The 26,606-nt window shown below is 37.2% G+C and overlaps 1 pseudogene; it reads left to right on the top strand.

Annotated features, from left to right (window-relative positions):
• Nucleotides 1–9,598: 9,598 nt before the first annotated feature.
• LOC126812536 (uncharacterized) lies at nucleotides 9,599–26,136 on the top strand (annotated as a pseudogene).
• Nucleotides 26,137–26,606: the final 470 nt, after the last annotated feature.

Below are 26,606 nucleotides of genomic sequence, written 5' to 3' on the forward strand. Positions count from 1 at the left end.
AGATACCCATATTTATAGTATTTCTTATAGCGGCGGACTATTGAACCCCTCTCATCACAGCCTATAAAATAATACATTACGTTAAACTTTACCTCAACTTAAAATAATGGTGTTTCACAAAACTATTTTGTTATTAGATCTATTGCGACAGACGGATCTATTTTGGAATAATAATACTCTGGCAAATGGCAACCGGGTCATAGACTTGTAACATAACATCATTCACAAAAACAATTATTTCCATCCAGGGTTCTGATATAATATGCCTGTCTTCGTTAGCCCGTTTAGTGCAGAAAGGGGCAGACATTAAACCCCATTTCACTGAGATAAAACAACGGCGATAATTAAATCTGCACTTGACAAATCATAAGATGGCCTTGTCATACATGACACATTGATTATACCACGAATATAACTATATTAATCCACCCAGGCAATCCAGGGGTGGGTCAGATGGACTTTGGTTACTCGTGCGTTCCATTCATTTGTATTCTGTCAGATATAATATTACTCGACTAGTAGTCTTGTAACGCCACTCAACATCTAAACAGGATAATCGTTTGACGCAGATTTTGACAAGGATTTTAGGTTTTGCTATTCTAAGCTTCTACTTCTTAGTGGTGGGCTTATCTTCAATGACAATTTTAACGAACAATGATTTTAACATTATACTGTTCTGCACCCGACAGGGCTAACGAAGACGGGCATACAGTGTACTATGGGGGAAGTTATGTCCTAACAGAGGCATTACGGCCTACGTTTAAATCGGATTCAAACTGTTCAGGGTTCTGTCATAGTTGTTGTGTCGTGGCATGTCGAGCAACTTTATATTGTTTCTTTGTAAGCAGTTTTTGCCAGGAAGCCAGGAATGTAACCTGCTAAATTATTCTGGTGTATAGTACCATCCCTGTATTTCCCATATTGATAAGACACATACTTATCATCATCTGTAACAGTTAAATTGTTATTTGATGCTTGTTCCATTTCAGATTTCGAGTAATTCTAAAGTGGATTAAGAATACTGATGGCTTCTGGTAATTACACCGATAAAGATCACCCGACACTCTTATAAAGCGACCAGATGGTGTCAAGAATCATGGTTTATTATATATCGCCTAAGTTGAATGCCTCACCAGCAAGAAATCTTAATGCAAGGTTCCCACTGTGCGATGGATTGTCCATATTGATTCCACGATCTTCTACGTGTAGATACGTTTCGACACGGTCAACACGATTGCTACGACTGACTTCAATATATGATTAGACCTGATAAGATCACCACGATTACTACACGATTAAAACCATGATTTCAATCGTAGATGTATCGTGATAGTCGGGGTCTAGCATTGCGTATTAAATCTGCAATTGTCTTCTACCGATCTTAAACATCGGTCCCGATTGAGAAATTTTAATTGTATATTTATCATTTCATTTTTGTATTTTAAATATATATATGCATAACAGATTTAATATATTTTTACTTTTACTGACTGTGATATTGATTTTATTTATGTATATAATACTTTTTTGTGATATTTATTTAGCTTGTCTCGTATAAATTACCATATATTTGGCGCAATATAGCCGGTGGGTGCTGACGTGCCATAAAACCACATTTCATTTCATTTCATTTCGCATTTACTTATGCCAGGTTCCAGTTGTCGTGCGAATCGTTACAACCGTGCAAATGTATTAACCGGGTATTAGGTAAGATTAGAAAAAAAGCTGACAGTTCGTGCTATAATAGTTAAAAATAGATAACGAAAAGACAATATGTTGAAAATTTCAATCAAAGTACTTCAGTCTGAGCCTAGTAATGGGCTATACAATAGCGCTGTATGTATAGCCTTCATTGTCATTGTTACAGTTGTTACGATAATAACCAAAGCCTCGGATATCCATTTTTACGGTTATTTCATCTACCGCAAAACGTATTTAAATCTACTAAATATCGGGGCCATCCGATGGCATCGAGGGTTGATATTTTCTTTATAAGTTCATGTCTAATTTATATGACATTTAAGGCCTAAAGAAAGACCTGCAATAGACAGATTTAGCTCTTGCATAATGCCTTTTTAATTGTACCACCTGTAATTTAAACAATCGAATATCATTTTAATTTTAAACGCAGCCATCTTGTATCAGTCATATAGTGATTTGTCCGCAATCCGTCCACGCTTTATTGAACTCTCGCTTAAGTTTCGTATTGTTGATATATTTTCCCCAATTTATCAGGAACCATTAGTACCATAGTATAAGTTGTTTTGTCTCCAACTAACAGAGCTGTGGTTTGGTTTAATCGATGTATGGCTATTTAACACACCATTTTGTTTTTATTTTATTTCTCAATATTTTACTCAACTAATGATGATTTAATGTATATCGAAATTTAGTTCCAGGGGGAGGGGGTACGAATATTGAACCAGTTCAATGTAATATTACTTGTAGAGTAACCGCCCCTCTTACACGTGTGTTTCAGATTCCTATTAACAGTCACGTAGTGAAATGAAATGAAATGGGGTTTAACGTCCTACTGTTCTGCTCCTAAACTGGGCTAATGAAGGCGGGCATACACCATACAGTGTGCTATGAGGGAAATGTTACCCGGACAGTGGCACTATGGCCTACTCTTATGTTAACTTTCCATTTATTAGTAGTAACATTCCAATATCACCAGCTTATGGAGTGTTTGTGTCTCCGCTAATTCGTTACGCGAGAGCTTGTTCCTTTTATTCTGATTTTTTAAGTAGATCGAGGCATTTGTCATCTAAGCTTCAACTACAAGGATACTTGCGCACTAAACTTATTAAAACCTTTAAAAAGTTTTATGGCCGTCATATTGATTTAATTGATAAATATAACGTGTCTCTCTCGGCTATTATTCTAGATATATTTAATTGACACGTATACTATCTCCCTGATAATGTCTACTACATCGTTAACACAGCTCATCGCGTGCATTTTGCATACCGATAGTTCATTGGCCAATCACGCTATTTTACTGGCATTTCGCCTAATAGTTTGGATGCAGCTATGGCGGGTGTGGCGCCAGGCAGGGTAAGCTTACTCTTCCGGACACCTGTTACCACAGTTTGTCGTGTATTTTGTACACGAGGAGCAGTCCATTTGCTGATTACACTATTTTGCTTGAATACACTATTTTGCCTATAACGTTTTTTAGGCCTTCGAATTCTGTCTTATGGTTTGGATTGTTCGTACTTGGTTTTATTTTATTTTTATATCGAATTCCAACTGCCAAGGGATCCTTTACGTGCACGCCAATATGTACACGGGACCTCGGTTTTTCGTCCCATCCGAACGACTAGACAGCTATCCTTGTCAGGCCCTCCGTCCTGCATCATTGACAAGGGGAAACCACGCCGGAAAATCTGGATGAACTTTCTCAGCCAATGCAGGGATCGAACACCCGACCTCCAGGCTAGCGAGCCAGCGTCTTACCCACTTAGCCACGTGATCCCCATCACGTTTTGATGTTGTGTATAACAAACCATGATGTAAAGTCTTCAAGTGTTAAGAGATGATCAGTAACTCTTTTTTTTCTGAAATTAAAAAAAACCATCTTTATATCTAAAGAAATTTCTATAAGGGCGTGAGTATTCTGTCTTGATGAGTCGTCTCAAAGTATATATTGTAAAAAGCTGTGAACATGAGCATTGTTAAATACGTTCTGCTTTTAAAAATTGTGATACAGCTTTTGAAGGGCCTTTGTATAAAAGCATCGTAATAAACTTTCATTTTTGTGGGTAAGGATCATAAAAGATAATCTTGACTATCTTCTGAAACGGAAGTGAGATGCCCGAGATAATACAGTCAAAGGCGGGAAGTCAAAGCGTTACCTCGATATCGACACTGGAACCATGGTAAGAGCTCTTCCGATACTCGGAAAAAAATTAGCTTTATTATACTACATCTAAGCGGCGTCTTCTCTTCTCTCAGATATTCAATCTTTTAATGTTTTTGATGTGGGAATGCTAAAAGAGATAAGTCTTTAGTTTAATACGTTTTATATTATGTCCATCAACTTCACACTACAGCAACACAGACCCTATAATTATTCACTTTTCAACTCACATCTTCTAGCAATTTTATTGTCAGAACCCTTTCTTTTTAAAAGGCAACGATGGCACATTCACGAGTACTTGACACATATTTAACACAATACAAATGGATGTTTCCTCTATGAGGTAAAAATATGAAATACTTTATTTTTCGTTTCAACATTTGTATTGTCAGAACCCTTTTTCAAGGAAATGGTTTCACACGTGTTTGGCACATACATAACACAAAAATTGGTCGTTTATATCTGGTATTTTATAAAATACTTTATTTTTTTGTCGGCGTCGAAGAATCGTAAGCTTCAATTGCATTGTCAGAACCCTTTTTTAAGGAAATGGTGGCACATTCACATGTCCTTGGCACATATATAACACAATAACAATGCTTGATCCTTTGTTCTTTATGCAATACTGTATTTTTTCTGGCGGCGTCGAAGAAATTTTAGTTTCAACAATTAATTGTATTGTCGGAACTCTTTTTTTTAATTAAATGGTGGCACATTCACATATACTTGGCACATATATAGCACAATAAGTCTTTTACTCTATGCGGTTTTAAGATGCATAAAGATACATTATGGGAGAATCGATAACGAGTTGTCAGTGCTCACTAAAATAGTTAAAAACTATATAGATAACGTAAAGGCAATTTGCTGAAAATTTCATTCAAATTGATCCACTATGAACCGAGAACTAAACGAATGAAATTTCTGCCTAGCCTCGGACATCATTACTAAAGTCAGTACGATAAACAGCATAGTCTCGATTATCCATTTAATCGTTTAATCGAGAAGGAAAGTTATGCAGTAAATCGGCTCACAATCTACTTAAGATAGCAGGCTAGCGATGCTATCTAGAGTTGATTATGGTCTGGATAAGTTAATTAATGTCTAATTAATAATTTAGATAACATTTCAGGCCTAAAGAAAGATCTGCAATGGACAGATTTAGCTCTTGCATAATATATGTTTAATTTTTTTTTCTGTCGGTGTCGAAGCGAAAGAATTTTCATGACAAATGTATTGTTAGAACCTTTTTTTAAAGGAAATGGTGGCACATTTACGTGTCATTTGCGCATATTTAAGACAATAAAAATGGTAGAATGATGAAATACTCACCGTTTTCTGTCAGAATGGCAGAATTTTTTGTTTCAACGTATCATTTGCACATATTTAAGACACTAAAAATGGTAGAATGATGGAATACTCTATCGTTTTCTGTCAGCATGGCAGAATTTTTTGTTTCAACAGTATCTCGTTAAAGCTTAAAGTTTCTATTATATGCAAAACTCTCAGTCTGATTTCAATAAAGAATTTAATTATAAAATTTATAATTTGATGTGGGATAATCCGTAATGGAAAGGGTGCATTTTAAATTGACACAAATCTGTTTTTTATGTCTCAGAAACTCTTAAAGCCCCAACATGCCAGCACAATTGTTGAATATCGAGTTCAGGACATACATGTACACAACCCCAGATATGTCTATTAGAAAACAAATTGGGCCCAACACCATTGAAATTGGTCAATTCTAAGTTATGATAATTTTAAGATTACATTGTTAAAGGCGTATGGCTCTATTCTTTGGAATGTTTAAAAGCACATATTAATGTAATATGATTGTATGTAAAGTGATTTACATTCAATTTTAAAAATTGATTGTAATTTCTAAACAATTATGTTCGGTGAAAAGTGTGAACTGCCCAAATTGAACGACAGTCGTTTTTTAAATTACTATTTTGCTGTTTGTGAATCAGCCATTACTAATTAATTCTGCATTCTTTTGCAGAATATGTTTACCTTTGTTTATTACAAATGGCGCCCGAACCCACGACTCGTTTACCGATTTTAAAATGTTCATTGTATCTTCATTATTGGATATGTATCCTATATTTTCACGGCAAGATATCACAATTAATATCGAGGACTGATTGTGGTCTGGATAAGTTAATTATTGTCTAATTAGTAATTTAGATAACATTTCAGGCATAAAGAAATACCTGCAATAGGCTTTTTTTTATAATGAAATTGACAAATAATGATGAAATTGTTAATTAATGCTTATTGACGATTGTGTTCAGCGTGACACGGCAGTTTCACAAGCTGTACAAACGAGAAAACTTCATTTTACATTATTGAATCGTGGTTGTTTAAAAAAAAGTTTCATAATGACAAAATGGTTCCGGCATAATATTGGTTTCAAACTCGTAAACAAGTTTTATTAGATAGGACACCATGTAATGCTACGGAAATAGATGATATATTTATATATTAAAATGACCCATAGGTTAACAAAATACGGCGACTGGCTATAGAACTGCCATTTCGTTTTGTTTATCAAAAACACAAAATTTCCTATCGTGATTATCAAACTGATAGCGTAATTGCGCGTTAAAATAAATAAGTGGAATTTACCAGACATGTTGTCAGAGCTAGTTTTACAATTATGGAAATATAACTTGTTTGCATAGGAAATTAGCATCTCCAAATTAGGCATAAATACCATGCATATTTCTGGTATAAGGTTAACCAATCAGGTAGTTAATAAGAACTGGGACAGAATCTCGAGGCGTGCCTGTCAAGTCTGCCTGTTTTGTGAGAGTTGATAGAACATTTTTACGGTCTGGCGCCCCGCGACCCATTCACTAGTGGTACTACTAATTGGAGAATTCACTATAACCGTAAATATGATAGTGATAAGATTGTATAATACTGTAGATGAGTGGTGGAATGAGTGCTGTAGGCGTTAAAAAATTTCACATAGCGATAAATGAAATGAAATGGGGTTTAACGTCCTACTGTTCTGCTCCGAACTGGGCTAATGAAGACGGGCATACGCCATACAGTGTGCTATGAGGGAAATTTTGCCCGGACAGAGGCACTAAGGCCTTCTCTTATATCGAATTCCAACTGTCAGGGGATCTTGTACGTGTACGCCAATGTGTACACGGGACCTTGGTTTTTCGTCCCATCCGAACAACTAGACAGCTTCCTTGTCAGGCCCTCCGTCCTGCATCACTGGATGAACTTTCTCGGCCAATGCAGGGATCGAACACCCGACCTCCAGACTAGCGAGCTAGAGTCTTACCCACGTGATCCCCCAGAGAGCGATAAGAGAGTATAAGACAGTAGAGGAGTGGAAGAATGATGACTGTGGAATCGAGCGCCCTAGGCAGCCCAGGGCTGGACAATTGTAATGAAATGTAATTATTACATTTTTTTTTGCAATGGTCATGTAATGAGTAGTAATGAAAAATAAACCGTAGAATTTGCATGCATACCATCCCATGTTGGGAAAGTAGGCAATGAGTTTGCAGACAATCTGGCTCGCAAAGGAGTCAGCCTCTGTGAGACCGAAGACTTAAAATATAGCGTTCAGGAATTTAACAGCATTGTAAAAACTAAGACTAAAGGAGCTAAATGGCTAATATTGGTTTCGTTCAAATAATATCTCTGAAACACTCGGGTGAGGCAAGAACATGATACTAGCGGTAGTTTCATTTTAATTTTACAAGGTTCTTTAAATAATTGTTGAGTTGCCTAACGTGCGTGTTTCTAAATTTAATTTCTTGTTCCAGCTTTCTGTTATGTTTCGTTTAAAAAAAGTAGTCTTGATTATCCCGCCCTGTCAATCAGACGGAGAATGGTCGGTACACTGGTCAAGCGAGACCCATTTCAAAACAAGAGCATGTAACCTATTTTTTTTAACTCAAAACTGCCCGGATGTTATGGCCAACACTCGTAACCATTTTTCAGTCTGTTATTTATGGATGGTTAAATGGTCATAGCTTATTAAGTAAAACACGGCCGGTAATTTAATGACTATAAGTTTACGAAACTGATTTATGGCTTGGTAAATATATAAATATTGTGGTGTAATTATCAAGATATTTCCCCCGATTAGATTTTATTACATACTTCGAGAAGGTATTTGTTGAGTAATAAAACCTTCTAGTGGTTTATCGAGGGCTGGCCGTCCTTACCGCACGGTACAAATATTATCACCACTAGAAGCAACAAATTCCAGAACAAGCCCGAACTCATACCAAAATGGCCGCTTTATACAAATCAGTATTTAGGGGAATACTAACCCGAACCCTAACCCGAACCCTTTTAAGAGAAGTAAAAACTAAATTAGAACCAAGTTCAGTCTTTTAAAAAGGGTTAGGGTTAGTTATCCCCAAAATTCTCATTTATAAAAAGTGGCCATTTTGGATTCCGGAAGCACCCGAACCTCGATAAACTACTAGAAGGTTTTATTTGTACCGTGCGGTAAGGACGGCCAGCCCTCGATAAACTACTAGAAGGTTTTATTACTCAACAAATACCTTCTCGAAGTATGTAATAAAATCTAATCGGGTGGATATTTGGAGATATTTATTTATAGTGGGCACATTAATACCACATATCCAGTTACAAAGGAAGGAACTGTTGTTGTAGGACAGTATGGCGGTTCAGCCTACTGTATGATTTAATATAGTAATAAATTAGGGACCTACATAGCCATTATTAACAATGACAATGCATATCAATCAATTTAATTTATGTCTTAAAATTTAATGCCATGCATTATTTAAATAAATGTTTTAATTTGTTTTAATTGATTTTTTCTGTGTTGCTACTGGCTCTTCTTTTTCTTTTCCGGTAATTTATATCTGGGGAGAGTAATGCGCAAGGAAAATCCTAATGGAATAGCTATAACTTTTAATCTCTGGCGCTATGAACCGTATTAAAGAACGTTTTAACTAACTTTAACCATATGGACCTTATTGGACTAACAGTTTTTAATATGTAAATAATCCACGGATCCGGCTATGTTGTTTGTACTGCGCGCGCTTCTCTTTTCCACATAACGCAAGCGGGTTCTTTTTCCCCACGTATTTTTTTTTCAATCCGTACTGATGGCACCAAACATCAGTCGGCTGGACCTCCTGTTTTAACCTGGGTTTTTTTTATTATGACAAAGGGAGAAGATGATCCCCCTTCTCTTCTCACGACAGCGATTTTATAAGTGTGTTTTAAACTGACCTTTTGATATACAAGGACTCTTTAATTTTGTGTTTTACCAATTGAAAGGTGACTTAAGATATACACGGACGTTTGTATTTTTACCAATTTTAAACCCATTAATTGTAAATAATATAATTAAATCGACCTGTCCATAATATCATATTATTAATGTATTGGACCAGTGGTTCTCAACCTTTTTTGCCAACGGCACACCTTGCTAAATATATATGAAAAATATTTGAATTTTGCAAAATAAAAACATGGCAAGTCAGACGGCATACACCCGTAGACAGAGACTAGTCATAGACACCTAGAATGACTCAAAATAAATAAAGAAAAACACAGCTATGAACTTATAAGTAGACACCAGTGAATACGCAATTGGGATCATGTGGTTTTTCGCATTTTCTTAGTGTGCCGTTCAAAATTCCGCGGCACACTGGTTGAGAATAACTGTATTGGACGTTAAGTCTTTAATAAACCAACATCAACCAAAGTCATTATATTGTCAAAATGCTTACTCCAGTGCTATCTCATTTTGTTGTACCTGCCAATACTGATGGAAATTTCAAGGCTAAATATAAACGCTGTGCATCAAATATTTCTGGAAGTTTGAACATCACATCAAACGTCATTACTCATATCAAGGTAAGAAATCTTACTTATTAAAGCCTGGGGAATTATGTACTCAAATTCAACGAAAGCTTCAGAAGAGGAAGAAGGAACTGGATACTTTGTTGGGGTTTTTTTTTCGTCTGAGGGATCTATTGTCTACGAGATTGAGCAAATTAATGGTGATTAATTACTCTCTATCTAAGAGATTGAGCCAATCAGTGTTGATTAATTACTCTATTGTCTAAGAAATTACTGGCCCCGAGTTCACAAAGCATTCTCAGACTTAAGTTGAGAATTTACTCAAAATTGTTCGCCTTATTTTAACTAAAATATAGCCCTTTATAATAATATTGTTGTTTTAATGTATCAGATATATCAATAAGAAACTATATGCAAAGTTTTGTGTATCTGGATCAAAAATATTTCTCATAAACAGTGATTGAAAGTTGAGTAAATTCTCAACTTAAGTCTGAGAATGCTTTGTGAACTCGGGGCCTGATCTTTCATCTTCTTCAGTGTGTCATTTTGTTTAAAAATCTAACCTTCATATTTTTTAGAGAAAACACAGAAACCTTACAATAGGAAAGGCATCCTAGGTAGCTGTTGGAGAAACAAGTTCAGACCAATCCACATGGTGAACCTTTGTAAAACCATCCTCAAAATATTCACAAAGTGATGCACACCAAAATACTATTACCAATGCCTTGTTAATGTTTATAGCTGGAAATCTGTTGCCACTGTCAATAGAAGATAGTAGTCAGACCAAGTGGCTTTTTGAATTACTTGATCCAAGATACCAACTACCTAGCCGTAAACACCTAACTGTCAAACTGTTAGCTGATAAAGCCAGTGCTATTAAAGATAAACTTATCCAATCTCTGAAATCCGTTGATAGTGTGTGTCACTATAGACTTGCGGTCCAACAGAACAATGAAGAGTTTTTCAGGCATAACAGGACACTATATTTCTGATTGGAATTTACGTACTGTAATGATTGTCTGCAAACGGTTTAAAGGAGAACATTCCGCTGAAGAGATAATTTCAACTTTTTTTTATTATTGAAGATGAAATAAACACAGATATCACCGATAATATGATCAAAGCTTTTGACTTTTCTCTACCTGAAGACGATGAGGTGGAAGATAGTATTGCAGCTTCCCATGATTCCTCTGACCTGTTTGATTGCCTGCTACGCCCATAGTTTACAGTTAGTAGTCAAGGATGGTTTTAAAGAAGCTATTAATTAACTGAAATCAATATTGAGGTTTGTGAGGTTCTCCCTCCATTCAACTGTTATCTTAGAAGGAGAAAACGACTACAAGCTACCAATGGAGCAAGATGGAATTCACAGTAAGTTATATTCCGTCCCTTACTCGAAATTCACGAATTTAAATTGGTTATACTAGAAACTCAACAACTCTAAAGCTACGAAAGAAAGCGGTTACAGGAAATCTCAACCATCTTAAAAACCATTTTAACTTGCCACAAACCTGATCCAACAAGGTAATAATGTTTCTCGACGTCCCACCATCCCTGTAACACAAGGTCTACGTCATCAACTTAACACCCTGTCCATGTATTTCATCAAGGCGGTGGGGGCATTTAAAGAATCTTTAGAAAGACTATTAGGTCACTATCAGAATGATGAAGAATATGTTTAAGCTGCAGTTCTTGAAAATAATTCAAATAGCGACGTATACTGAGCTCTTAATGTTAAGGGGCTGGGTCCGAGGGGAATATGTTTCACGGAGCGATTACTTGGTATCATGGGGCGCCCCCCCCCCCCCCAATCTCTGAGCCTTGGTAAGGCCAAAGTTCAATACATTATATGCTGCACAGACTATTTGAGTGTGGCTTTTATTACTATTCTACCGTATGGGAACCCCACTGTAAAACGAAGTTTATATGCCAAATCGCATTCCATTTATGATCTTACGTCAGATACTAAAGGTGCTATATTATGATGAAGCAATGCAGGGTAAAGTCTCGGTCGCAGATTGTGGGGGATAGGGGTTCCCCGTAAACAGTAAAGGGATCATTTAACACCGCTGGGCATGTCTTCATATGAAAGAATGACCCCCTAAAGCATTAATTAAAAGTTCATTATACATTAGTAAGGTCTCAAAACCCAACCGTTTAGGGGGTTATTTTGTACATTGGTTAGGGGAATGTCAGACAGCCATCTTGGATTTTACCAGATTTTACCACTTTAAGGAAAATGAAATGAAATGGGGTTTAACGTCCTAATGTTTTGCTCCTAAACTGGACTAATGAAGACGTGCATACGCCATACAGTGTGCTATAAGAGAAATTTTGACCGGGCAGCGGCGCTAAGGCCTACTCTTATATCGAATTAGGCCTTCGAATTCTGTCTTATGGTTTGGATTGTTCGTACTTGGTTTTATTTTATTTTTATATCGAATTCCAACTGCCAAGGGATCTTTTACGTGCACGCCAATTTGTACACGGGACCTCGGTTTTTCGTCCCATCCGAACGACTAGACAGCTTTCCTTGTCAGGCCCTCCGTCCTGCATCATTTACAAGGGGAAACCACGCCGGAAAATCTGGATGAACTTTCTCTGCCAATGCAGGGATCGAACCCCCGACCCAAGGCTAGCGAGCCAGCGTCTTACTCACGTGATCCCCCCCCCACACTTTAAGGAACCAGTGAACACCACAGGATATATCTTCAAATGAAAGAATGACACCAAAATTATTAATTTATATATTCATAATACATTTATAGGCTCTTCTTAGACCAACAGTTTAGGGTTTTCTTGTACATTGATTAGTCAACTCTCGGCCATCTTGGGTTTTAGCGCTTTCCGGTTCGCAAAATTTGGTTAACTTTGGGGATTTTATAAAGTACATCTAAATAAACGCAAAAATGCCCAATAAAAGGTTTTCTTGCAATTTGTGGAGAGTAAAATCATAAATTGACTGGACTATGTAGTTTGCAACGGATTCATATTGATCTAAGTGTAAGCAAATCCATGCATATAAAACATTTAATGTTATTATTATTTTTTATAACAAACACAAATAAATATGGCGTGCTAAGTTACCGTTTTCATAATGGTTATTTATGATCTTGAGACATTATATTTAACCTTGATTCCATTATACTGCGGTCATAAATATTCTCTGTTGTCGAAATAATTATGGTCTTTTTATTTCATTTAATGTCTTTGTCTTTTTGTTTTTCTTCTTCCTCCTTGGCTAGACTATATACTATTTGATTAAGCCAATATAAAAGCTTCCAAGAAAACTATAATGGAACTTTGGATATTTTTGCTGTACTGGACACATCTATATTTATGGTATATTTCTAAGGGCTTTTAGCCATATTGCGGTGATTGCATTTTAGAACGACCACGGTGGGACTTCTTGACGTCATTACGTATTCGACATAGTTACAGGTTTAACCAATCTTTTATTATTTGCGTCGCAAACAATTTTAATAAATGTATTCATTTATAGAAATTATGTTTTGAGAAAGAAAGAGAGAGAAAAGAAGTTTAATTCTACTCTACACAAACTTTGAAATTTCGGGATTAACATAGGGTTCAGAGAGAGAGAAAGAGAAATGGGGTTTAACGTCTACTCGACACAAACTAGGTCATTTCGGGACTAACATATGGTTTAATTTTATTTACATAATTCGCTTGCGCGTAGGGGTCTTTAGCAGTGGGAGGAAACCGGAGGACCCGGAGAAAACCCACGAGGTTAGACAGGCGACCCTACTCCTTGCCACGTACAACCGGGGATTAACATAGGGTTCAATTTTAGGTAGGTGTCTTTAAGAGACGTGGAAACTAGAGGACCCGGGGAAAAGCAAGGAGTTTCGACAGGCGACCCAACTCCTTGTAACGTACAAGCGGAAATTTGAAACCACACTACTTGACTCGATGACAGACCTTCTGATCCAACGCACACGCTTTAACCATTCGGCCACCAAACCCCCTTTCTGTTTTGAATAGTTATATATCTGTCACTGACAGATCTTATTATATAAAGCGGATGCTTTAAACCATTCGGTCCCCCAAATCCCCGTTCTGAATTTAAACATCATTTTTCGAGGCTGTTTTATGTCCGCGCCCGTTAATGATTCTTAAGAACAATTGTTGATAACAGTTTAAAGGAGCTAAATCGCTAATATTTGGGACCTACAAATTGACACAAATGGGTGGCAAGGTATATAATAATGTAATAGGAATGTAAATAAACTGATTTACATTCAATCGTTTCCGTTTTTACTCTAATTTCAAAGCAGTTATGTAAGGCGAAATACGCCAAAAGTCTCAATCGAATGGCAGTCTCTAGCGTCTGGTTATTCCAGTCTACACCGATAGTATTTATTGCGCATGCTCTCCACATATGACTTGTGGAATATGTCTAACCTCGTTCTGCGAGTCGCTTGTTACAAATTGCGCTGAAACGCATTGTACCAATTGTAAAATGTTTATTTTGTCTTAAATATTGGATATCAAAAGCCTATCTTTTCCCGGTAAGATCACAGCACCAATGTTGATTGAAATTGACAACTAATTCGTGTTTTCAATGTCGAAGGTTTTGGAAGATATTGAGTTAGAGACTTGGCTACTTTAAAATGAAAACTTCAGCCAAATTGTTATTCTGCACACAAAGAACCATGTTCAAAATCTAGTGTACTATTTTGCAGTCCTAATCGGTTTTACATCTTTCGCACACAAAAAGACTAAATAAACATTAAAATTTTATTAAATGGAAGCATAATAAATACTTCTTAAAATTATCGAAGTATACTTAGTGTTTTCGACTAAAATCGTCGATGTCGGATTTAAAATGTCGGTCAGCTGGTTTCGTGTTTGTTCTCAAGCGGAGTTAAGTATAGACTGACATTGTATGTTTTGTATGCCAAGATAAATCGTTATATCCAGCTTGGTTGCGGGGTAAATGCACGAAACGTTTATGAGAGAAGTTATAGTGAAAAAAACAGGGTCTCGTTTGTGTTAATCCTTATGGAGTTATGTCCCATGGCTGTGTTACAGCTTTCGTATTCCGAGATAAAAAAAAAACTGGGTTTAACGTCAGAACCTAAGTCATTTCGGGACTAAAACGTATCAGTTTCATTTCCTAATTCGCTTGCGCGTAGTGGGACCCGCGGGAACCCACGAGTTTGAATAGGAGACCCTACTCCTTGTCACGTGCAAAGTGAAATCGAAACCACCCCACTTGACTCATTATACGCTCAAATTTTCATGTGGACGTATATTGTCGTCGCCCATGTCTGTCCGGACGTCCGTCCACAGTACATTTGTGGCCACTCTACAGGTCACAATTCTTATCTGATTTTGACGCAACTTTCCTTTAAATACGCGCGCATATCCGAAAAAACTTCCTGGATTATATCGCCGTTACACATCAATGAAGGTTGAGTTTGACTTTTGTAAAATGCTGACAGAAACTGCCGAACAAAATAGCCGCTCCTTGTATGCAAATAGTGTAAAAGTGTGTAATACCGAGGTAGTGGACACTCCATCTTCGCTTGCCATGGTTTACGATTGTACATGTATAATAACATTAAACTATACCAGTTTTGATGCATCAGATGCACATTTTGACAAAAAATGTCTGTTGATTGAATGTGGTTTTGTAATTTTGTAAGCGATTAATAATCTATTGTAATGTATGGTGAGGAGAGCAGTGGCAGATGCAGACAATCTTCTTTTTTTATGGGGGGACAGATCTGCACTGCATTGTTGGCTCAGAAAACGGGGGCGGACACAAAACATTGCAAAAAATTAAATTTGGCAGAAAGGGATGGTCCAGAGATCTATTATTATATTACCCTGACTTCGTCTGGAGAAAACAGCTTGATTACCACTTTTTTTGCTCTGTCGGCCTGAATGTACAGGCACCTGCTGTACGTGTCTGAATTGCTGACAGGTTTATCTCCCTAAGATCTCGGTTCCTTACGATATTGGCATGAATCGGACCGTAACTTCATGGATTATGGCCCTTGATTGTCCGAAAATCGCGTTTTTAGCTTGTGGATCCTATAAAGGTCACAATTTATATCTGATTTTGTTGTGAAATTTGAAATGTAAGTTTATAACCTAAAGATCTTGGTTCCTGTCGATATTGCACCGTAAGTTCCTGAATTATGGCCCCTGATTGTATGGAAACTCACGTTTTTTAGCTTGTGGACCCTATGGAGGTTACAATTATATTCCGGTTGAGTTCGAATTTCGTGAAACTCAGTCCCAAACTGCCAGAAAAAATGGCCGCTCCTCGAACGCAAACAGTGTAAAAAGATGGTATATCAAGGTTGTGGGCTCTCTACATCCAGAGGAGGAATTTTATTATGGCATGAGGATTGAAATTTTGATAAATATTTGGACCGAAGTGTTTTTATAATAGCATAGTTTCATCTCTCAGGGCTTCTACTCTGTGCAAAATGTCATAGTCAATTTTCGATAATTTGTTCAGCTTTGTGAAACAAAAACCGCCAACGTATCTATATAATTGTACTAATCCCGTCTTGAATTTGGGGAATATAACCCAACACTTCACATAGTTGTTGACCGACTCCAAAAGTATCTCCGAAAATGGTTCTTCTATGTCGTTTTGGCAATATTTCGTGGCAGAGGCGACAAGACTGTGTCCACTGCCATATGTGTTTACATTTCATCGACATACATGTGATCTGAGTTGTTGTTGTTTGTTAGTTGTATTTTACGTCCGCTTCCACCGAGGTGATATCGCAGACAATAACATGTTATGTAAACAAGGTGCAATAATTGAGAATGTGATTATTGAAAAAAAGGATAATTAGGCTTTTATATATATGTACAGAGGACAATAGATAACAGCAAGAGACATGAAATAACATGTGCAAAGAATAGAAAAGTGCCAGTAGACGTTTACAAACAGACGAATTTTTGACAAAACAGACATGAACATGGACGAACATTTGGACAGACATGTATACAAGGACATCTTGACAAAACAGACAATGTGGACGAACATTTAAACATATTATGTACATATATATACTTATTGGGTCATTTGTATTGGTCTGGTCGTTCTGTCCGGTAGAATGGCAGGGAGGTGCAACTCTTCCTTGGGGCCATAGGCGTACGGGGAAATTTTTGACTGGGGGGGGGGGGGGGGCAGTGGTGGTTGGTGCCCAAAAAATGTAGTTAGGTTCTTAGTATGTTACATAATAATAATAAATTCGCTGTTAAATTGGACACATTCAAGAACACAATAGTGTGAGTGTGAGTCTTGGTCCATTCTTCCTTCCATTTGGGTTTGTTGTCCGGTATGGTGGCGTTGTTTCATCTTTGTTTCTGCTTTTCATTCCTTTTATTGTTGGTTCTCTGAAGGAAGAATCCAGCACCTGAAAAAGAAAGCTAAAGAAAAAAGAGTATCTGGTCTTACGGTGATTTTTGTTTTTATTTCGTCTAGTAAGGCTTCGGGGGTGGGGTGGGGGTCCTTATAAACTGATAATAAGAATAATAAGCGGAAGAAAAGAAAAGAAATTGCTAAATGAATTATAAATAAATAATAAATGGAATAGGAGAAAGTATACTCAAAAATTATATTAATGGTAAATTGATATAATATACAGTTAATATTTATTCGGAGATAATAAAGTACAAAAATACATGTATGGTGGCTTAATATGATCTACGATCAATACTTATTTAGTCGAGAAGGGATAATAAAAAATAATTATTTCGTTGAGTGTCAGGGTGTGTTACGTTAACACCCTGATTTATTAGTTAAGAGTTTTATTTGTGGTGTAGGACGGGTGGCGATTCCCTCTAGGGGACGTTTTTTCGCTCAGCCCGACTGGGTACAATTTTATTTATTAATTTTATCAGAGTTTTATTCGTAGTGTAGGGCGGTTTACGTTTCCCTCTAGGGGACATTTTTACGCTCCGCCCTACTGTTTTAATTGATTAATTTAATGTATTTGGTCATGCCTGTATTCTCAATAAAATCCCAGACAAGCTAAGATGTCCAGTATCTATCGTCAGGTTGTGGAGAAAGGAGAGATTTGAAACAGAGAATTTTTCCCCTCTCTGCTAGATTCTTAATCACGGATTGACGTTCTCTGTTTAATTGATTACAGTTGATTAGCAGGTGTGACGTGGTTGCAATTTGTCCACACGGGCATTTAATTGGTGTAAAGGTGAAGTCTTTAATTACGTTTATTGTTTTTAAGCCTCGTGATGAGTTTGCATATTTTAATTGAGGGATGATTGATGTAAACCTTGTCTACAAGATTGCAATCTAGTTGATAGCGATGAGTATTTTCTTGTTTTAGACGGGTTTTCCATACATTTTAAATTTTGTCTTTAGCTTTGCTTGTGAATTCCTGACTGCTGTATTCTAAATTTTCTAGATCGTTTAGTGACAACCCTTCCTTGGCTATATGTCGTACCCTGTTGTTCCTTGTGTATTTTTTTTCGATAATCTTCCCATTTGGTGTCTATTAGTTCTAATGCTAGTGTTCTAGCCTCTATGGGATTGGCGGGTTTGTTTGTGACGTTAATTAGGTGCGTGGGAACGCTTAGTTGCCAGAGTGGAGAGACGGGACAAGTTTTTTTTTCTATGATTGTTCCTTTTAAACTGTGCTTATTTAAGATATCGTTTGACATTTGCCCGAATCTCATGGGACGAGTCTTTTTCCTAAAGCCTATACGTTTGAATTGTTGGAGGCACTTATATGTCGGACATTTTTCTTTTAGCATTTGTAGTTTACCCCAGTACTTGAGTGACAGTTCCTCTCGCCTGAGGTCAAGCGGGAGTTCTCCCATCTCGTGTGTGATCTGCGTAAACATCTTCTGATTGGATACAGCTAGTGATATCTGTAACCCATGAAATCCTAAACCGCGAATCCTCAAAATGTATTCGAGATCTGCCAAAGGTGAATAGAAGCAAATCGTAACCCCTTGCTAGCGAAGTAGAAGTCACTATTTATATCCAATTTTGATTAAACGTAAAATGTACGATTATAATCCAACGATCTTGGTTTCTGTTGAGAATTGCGCATATCGGATCGTAACTTCCTGGGTTATGGCCCCAGATTGTACGAAAAGGAGGGCTGGCTAAAAAGTTCTAAGCCTGAAAATGATAGATCAATTGGCTTGAAACAAACTTTTGCCACCAACAAGTACAATCATAAAATGGATCATAGACATAAGAACTGCAACTTTAGTGTTATTATTGTCTTCGTACCAGACCATCTTGTGAACCTACCCCTGAAATCACCAGAAATGGCCAGAATTGCCTGTAGGGCAGTCAATTAGTACCTGTAACTGAAAGGTCTAGTCCCAACACAGATAGATGCCGACATAGTTTCCACAGTAAGGAGGTGGACGGAGAGAGCCGCCCTGGAAGGCAATCAACAGCAACCATTCAAGAAAACTTGGTAATGGCTGATCGACGATTGGCAACTCGACACATTGCATCTCTCATGAGAGGGTTTGAGCACATTATCGCCAACGAGCTTATGCAGGATAGGTGCTAAAGTTCTTGGCTGTTGATAAGTAACGTGTCAGATTCCTGACGTCCCGTGACAAACTGCGTCGTTTTGAAGCAGATCCTGAAATTTGTTTGGCCGGATTTATAACCATGGATACCTGGGGATTAGCCGGTCCTCATTTTCCTAGTATTATGAAGACATGTTAACTGTGAACGATTTTTTTAGAGTAGATGAAAAAACTCTTTCTTCTTGACCGGCATATCCAGGCCTTACAACATCGTTGGCAAAAGTGTGTACACGCCGAAGGGGACTATGTAGAAACATAAATGGAAACCGTCGACTTTGTTCATATCTTTGAGATAGGCTTAGAACTTTTCAGCCAGTCCTCGTATATTGTCCTAATTTTGAAATTACACGAAAGGTTAGCTTGTAATTGGAATAGTACAACTGGCCTGGCTAATAATGTGGTATTTAAGATAGACAGAACATATTAAGACAATACCATTAGGCAAATGACACGTTTAATTTCAAGAATAAGTACTCCCTGTAACGAAAATAATACGTTTTTAAAAATATAAGGCACAAGGTTTATTGCAATACGTATGATGTTTTATAAGACAATAAGACATGTCTTTAAATGTCAATTTGACGCAATATAACCTGGTTAGTACTGACGTGCCATTAAACACCATTTCAATTTTCATTTTGAATGTCCAGAGCGCATGGCAGTGACGTCCTAGTAATTTGACTATGTTCATCTGTATTACTGAATTGGAATTAAATAGAATAATGATCTCCTCCGACGGGGCTGATGAAGACGGACATACGCCATACTGTGTGCTATGAGGGCCGCTTTATTACTAGTATGTAATTCTTTATTATCATCTGTAGTGATAAACTCAATTAGGTACACGGCTGTTGCTCTATATTTCAAAACGCCAATATTCATTTGTCAAACGTTGATCAGTACATTAATTTCTTTCCCGTTTATTTTCATTTTGGAGCCACATGCATACTACTTAAGCTAGGCTAAAATATTTCCATGCGTGCGCTTTAGATCATAAAGTCTGCCCTTGAGTCAAATGGCTTGGTCCCATCCTCAGTTTGTAAGTTACTAGGAGTAGGGTAGCCCGTCCAACCTCGTAGGTTATTTGCGGGTCCTCTTGTTTCATCCCACTGCTAAAGATGTCTACGCGCAAGCGAATTATTAAAATAAACTTGTACCGTATGTTAGTCCCGAAACGACCTAGTTGTTGTGTCGGGTGGACGTTAAACTCACTCTTTGGGGGGTTTAAGGAGTTCTGTTTAGAGTCAGACCATGGTACTTATAATAATTGTGGCTTCTACTGAAAGTTTTTCTCGGTAGGTTGGAGGTGTAAGGAGTGATGTTCGGACTTCAATGTTTTATTGTAGTTTACCTTATCTCAAATCAGGCCTAGCTTTTTGGATAGGACGAGAGAGATAAAGAGAGGGATGGGTTTAACGTCCACTCGACACAGACTAGGCCATTCATTTCGGGACTAACATGGTTTAATTGTATTTCAATAATTCGCTTGCGCATGGGGGTCTTTAGCAGTGGGAGGACCCGAAGAAAACCCACGAGGTTGGCGGATAGGACGAGGGACGAAAAACGTTGGCGTCCACGTAATAGAACTGGAATTCAAAATAAAGAGCAGGGTGTAGCAAACAAAATTTCCCTCATAGCACACTTAATAGCGTATGCTTGTTTTCATTAACGAGGGTGGCGCAGAAAGGTAGGATCTTCATCCCCGTTTCATTTCATTTCATTTCAGTTCCTTCAAATCAGACGAATATAAATCTTAACGAAGAACTATGGACTATCGACCTAGGCGTCAGACAAACAGCGACGGCTCTATCATTTCTGTATATGCGTTATAATTTACGTTGAAGCATTTTCTAACCACCGTTATCTTCATGTTTATGCACTTTTCGGAATGCCTAATTCTAAGCGGTGTTGGTCTTAGGTAAATTCTGGTAGCGATTTAACTCGGCTAACTTCCCTAACGTGGAAATAAAATGGGGTTTAACGTTCTGCTGTTCTGCACCGACTGGGCTAATGAAGACGGGCATACGCCTATTCTTATTTCGAATTAAGGGTTCAGACCGCCTGGAAAGAATGTAGACTGGAATGATATGGTAATAATTGATGTCATAAACAGTTGTATACATTGACCGCGCTTATTAAAAACATTTGTAATCAACTGTACCAGATTTTTATGAGAAAATCATGACATAATATTTGGATCTTTGTGGGTGAAATTAAAATAGAATCCATAGAATGATCTATTAAGACATAGCCTAAATACAGTATTCAAATGATTGATGACAGGAAGTGCGATGCGATTCCAAAGAGCAGTAGTTGTCTCCCTTGTAACATTGTAATGAATTTTGAATAGGTTTAACATACTACTGAAGTTTTCGGCAGAACGCTAGATCGGAGACGGTCCTGCACATATGTGAGTTTGGGTTAAGGTTAAGGTTGGCCCAGAGTTAGGGTTAGGGTCAGCGCTAGCCCTGTTTACATATCGAGACTGACGATATCTGCAGGTCCTAACACACAATCCACATATGCAATCATATGTGCAGGACCGTCTCCGATCTAGCGTTCTCTAAGTTTTTGACAATATAGTCTCAATTGCCAAAGACCATTTCTGGGATAATAAACAAAGTCTCGATTATTCAGTATAACATTAAACTATTAAATGCCAATTGTTTTTAATATATTCCAAAGCACGGTCATCCGGTGATCTAGAGAGTTGATTATGTACTTTTCATGTAAAGATGACAATTGTAGAAAAAAGACCTGCAATAGACATATTTAGCCAGAGGAAAAAGAAAGAAAGTAAACTACTGCGGTTATTTAGGAGGATGTCTTGGTCGAGGTTTATGTGATTATAAATCGACACCTGTCTGATTTAGGCAAACAAATAACGTGTTAATTTGTTTTACGGAGTGAATATATGTCTAGACAGATTGTTGAGATTTTTTGTTCATGTCATCAGTCGACATTTTAAGTCCAAAACAAAACTAAAATTAGTAAACAAACTCACTTCCGCTTAATCCTTCGAAATAATTTTAACTGTATTAAGCCTGTTCAATCACTGATCGATTTAAGATAAAAAAAATAGTTCCATCAGTGAGTTTTTTAAAGCTTGTCTCACGATTCAAGTAATATAATAAATATCTTTGGCCATGATTTAAGGGATTGGTGGACGTTGAATCTCTGAAAAGGTATATCAATGCGAAAATTCCGCTCTGTATTTCCAAAGGTATGATGAATTGAACATTTGTCAACATTCTGCAGACGATATATCTATATGGTCAGGACTGCATATCTATAAATGGCCTGGGTGTGATCAAGAGCCAGCACCAAATCTATTGATGGACAACAATTTAAGACGATTGAATCCAATTGGATAGTTTTATTTTGTCCCTGGTACACTTTGGCGTGCACGTAAAAGAACTCAGGTAATATTCCCGTCATTTCACACTGCATGGCGTATGCTCGTCTTTATTAGCCTTGTTCATTCCCGTTGTGCTTAATTTTTATCAATCTGATTAAAATACAGAGAGATCGCGTCATTGGTCATACGAGAGGCTTTTGACACTATCAAGCCAGACATTGATTAATGAATCCGCGTTGACGTTTCTAGGGGTTTGCCCACTGTTCCGTGAAGAGCACGACAAAAACTCGCCGTGACAGACCGTTTCATTGGCTAATTCCTCGCATCAACTAGAACGCCTATTGTGTAACAACTTTTCCAGATCCTAGTGTTGTGAAGACACGTAAAGCGACAATTTGAACTATAAAAAACGAAACGAAATAGGATCTGTGTTTTAATCAGATTTAATTTTTATTATAGAGAAAGAGAGAGAGAAATTGGGTTTAAGGTCCACTCGACACAAACTAGATCATTTCAGGACTAACATATGGTTCAATTTTATTTCAATAATTCGCTTGCGCGTAGGATTCTTTAGTTGTTGGAGGAAACCGGGGGACCCGTAGAAAGCCCACTAGGTTGGACAGGCGACACCACTCCTTGTCACGTACAAGCGGGGAATCGAAACCATTCGGCCACACGACCCCCCATTTTTATTATATATTATAAAATTACTGTGTTATAGCAGTTATTATACAGCAATAATTTATTACATAACCATTACTTACTAATTATTCCTGGTTATACTGAGACATTCTGTTTCACAGTGGTAATGCGGCTTGAAAACTAAAAGAGCGCTGACCATAAGAGACAAGATAAACTGTTTTGAGCTTAGTTTATCTGGTGTACGTAACGTTCGACCAGGTGTATAAATTTCTAAAAGATCTGAGAGGTAAACACGTGCGTTGTTTTCACAAGACGTAAAAATACTAACTACTGGTCCGGGCAGAACTGGCACCTTTTACTAATTATATGCCCCCGCGTATTATTTTATGTACCCATTTACACTTAATAGGAAATATTTTTATCCAGATATACCTTAAACGCCTTTATTTATTTTTCATGTAATTTAAAAAAATTAGTTTTAGAATTTAATTTGCGGAAGAAAAAAAATTAATATTGCGAGCTAATTAACTCGCCCCGGTGTCACCCCTCTCAGTGATATTGACGGTCAAGAGCATATTAATTTTACTGCTGATCAGTTTGATATTGAGGGTCAGGCTTTGCCTGGAGATTCATTGAGTCAACTGGCGCGGTGTCGATTCCCCGGGTGTACGTGACAAGGAGTAGGGTTGCCTTTCAAACCTCGTGGGAGTTTTCCGGGTCCTCCCACTGCTAAAGACCCCTATGCAAAAAATGAAATGGGGTTTAACGTCCTACTTTTCTGCTCCTATACTGGGCTAATGAAGACGGAGACCCCTATGCGCAAGCGAATTATTGAAATAAAATTGAACCATATGTTAGTCCCGACATGACCAAGTTTGTATCGAGTGGACGTTAAACCCCATTTCTCTCTCTCTTACCTGGAGATAATTATCAAAGGTCTTTGTTTATGAGTTACCTGAATTCCTGACTACATAACCATGAGTTACCAGACCTGAATTACCTGGATTATATAAGCATGATTATTGATTTTTGTCTCGTAAGGTAACCAATTTATAAAATTAATGAATGTAACATAATCCATTATTATTATAATATAATATCCCTGTGTACAGGTAATATTTTATTTAATTAACTAATTAATGATAGGTTATTATGTAATGATGTAACCTATAGACCTCTCTGTCTCTCTAATGAAGACGTTATATCATCTATGTCATGGATCGATCGTTGGAGAAAAAAAAATAGAAATATAATTCGGAAAAATAAATCAGTTCATTTGACATGAATAAACTTCTCAGTATATTTTTTGCTATAATAATCCTCTCTATTTTTATAAAGACGACGCATCACTTTCACATTAAAAAATTAATACTGGAAATTATCATTCTATAACTGAAACTCGCCCAGTAATAATGAAGGCTATTTTACTTTTTCTGAAAAATCAACAACAAAAAATAATAATGTTATGTATCTCTCTAACGAACCTGTTATATCATTTCTTTCATCGATCGTCCCAGAAATAAAAATTGGAAACTGAAAATAAATCAGTTCATTTGAAATGGGTGAAATCGATCGCCGTGTGGTTAAATTTCACCTACAAAACAGCTCAACGTATCGGATTTTTTTTATACGGCGTTAATTCGTCAGCTGTATGAATAATATGTAAGTTTTACAACATGAATTCAGATGAGGTATTCTGTGGTCCTTGTCATGCCACGTACCTCACCCACAACAACGTAGGGTTCGTTAGCAGTGCGAGGAAGCCTGGGGACATCCAACCTCCTTCGCCATTGATGTATTTAGTGAATATTTGTTACCGATGACGATAGTGAATGCTTGTTATTGGTGGCGGTTTTCAGTGAATGCTCGTCATTGATGGCTGTCTTCAGATAATCGTCTTCAGTCAATGATGGCTGTCTTCAGTCAACGCTCGTCATTGATGGCTGTCTTCAGTCATTGCTCTCGTCATTGCTGGCTGTCTTCAGTCAATGCTCGTCATTCGATTGGTGGCTGTCTTCAGATAATAATGACCGTATCCAATATCTTCATTCATAATAATAATCACCACCATAGTGAATGCTGGTATTGCTCGTCAACATCGCTTCAGAAACAATTTCTTTTCTATGTTTCCCGTATCTACAACACTATTGCACCATATAGAAACGACCCCTGACTGGATTAATATTGGTGCACTACTTATTAAGATCTCTTAAACTATTGTATTTTAAATTACGGCTAAACAATTTTATTTTACAGGTTCTAGGATAGTTCTTGTAATTTAAACAACCAATGATACTCCGCCAGACTATCATTAAGATGTACCAGAATACCACGACCTAATTTTATCAAGAATGGGTGTGGTCCGAGACATACATACAGATTCTATAAATTTAATTGATCAATTAATTAGAACACAACAAATATAAAATCAGTGAAAACGAACGGAATGATAGATCGATATAAGATATAGTGGGTCAGGGGAGGGAACTGTGTAAGAATATGTAATTGCATAGCACTACTAAGATTAGACAAAGAAGCCATTTTGTTACACAATCTCAACTGAGACATCGCAGACAAGCGGTCCTACATTTAGTATTTTCAACGCATACGCAGGTGTCTTTCCTGCGTACCTGGAGTAAACTCACGAGGTGAGACCCCAGCCCCCCCCCCCCCATCTTCAAGCTTCAAGCCATTTAGCTCACACCAAGGTTCGAAACCATGACCGCAAGCCAGATAAAGCTCGAGGTACAACATTCTACTAGGCCACCCATAGGCCACTCTCTTTATACTCTGAGTGTGGTGTATTTGAAATGTTTATATCATATCCAGACATGCCGAACTTTTCTTTAATAAAAATGATTGATGTATTCCAGAGATACATCAGAAGTAATATGTCCTTCATTAGACCATTCTATATTAGATAACGAATTTCTCTATCTGATTTCTCTCGAGGCCAAATTAGTTTTCCATTCTTCCGTGATCAGGATGTAAACTTAATTATATTATATTATATTATAAAAAGAGAAAATATCATTTCTTTAGAGAGAATAAGTAGAAAGTAATTGATATATTATATACATCAAGTTCGGAAATCGAATTGAAGGCCTTTAGGTATTGTGGCAAGTTCATTATCTAATAATTGCAGTCGAGATTAGGCTATCTCGGGTGTGTTACTTGCTCATGGATAATTGGTTATAGATTCTGGATCAATGGCCTCGGTAAGCCTCATTAAATAATGAATTTCCTATCAACACCATTAATCCCTTTCTTGGGTCTATCTAAAGATAATATTGTAGATAATGATATTTATCAGTATATTTCTGTGACAGGCAGAGAGTGGGCAAAGCGGGCGTGGACCGT

This window comes from Patella vulgata, chromosome 2, assembly GCF_932274485.2.
Source record: "Patella vulgata chromosome 2, xgPatVulg1.2, whole genome shotgun sequence".
In the NCBI taxonomy this organism is placed as follows: domain Eukaryota; kingdom Metazoa; phylum Mollusca; class Gastropoda; family Patellidae; genus Patella; species Patella vulgata.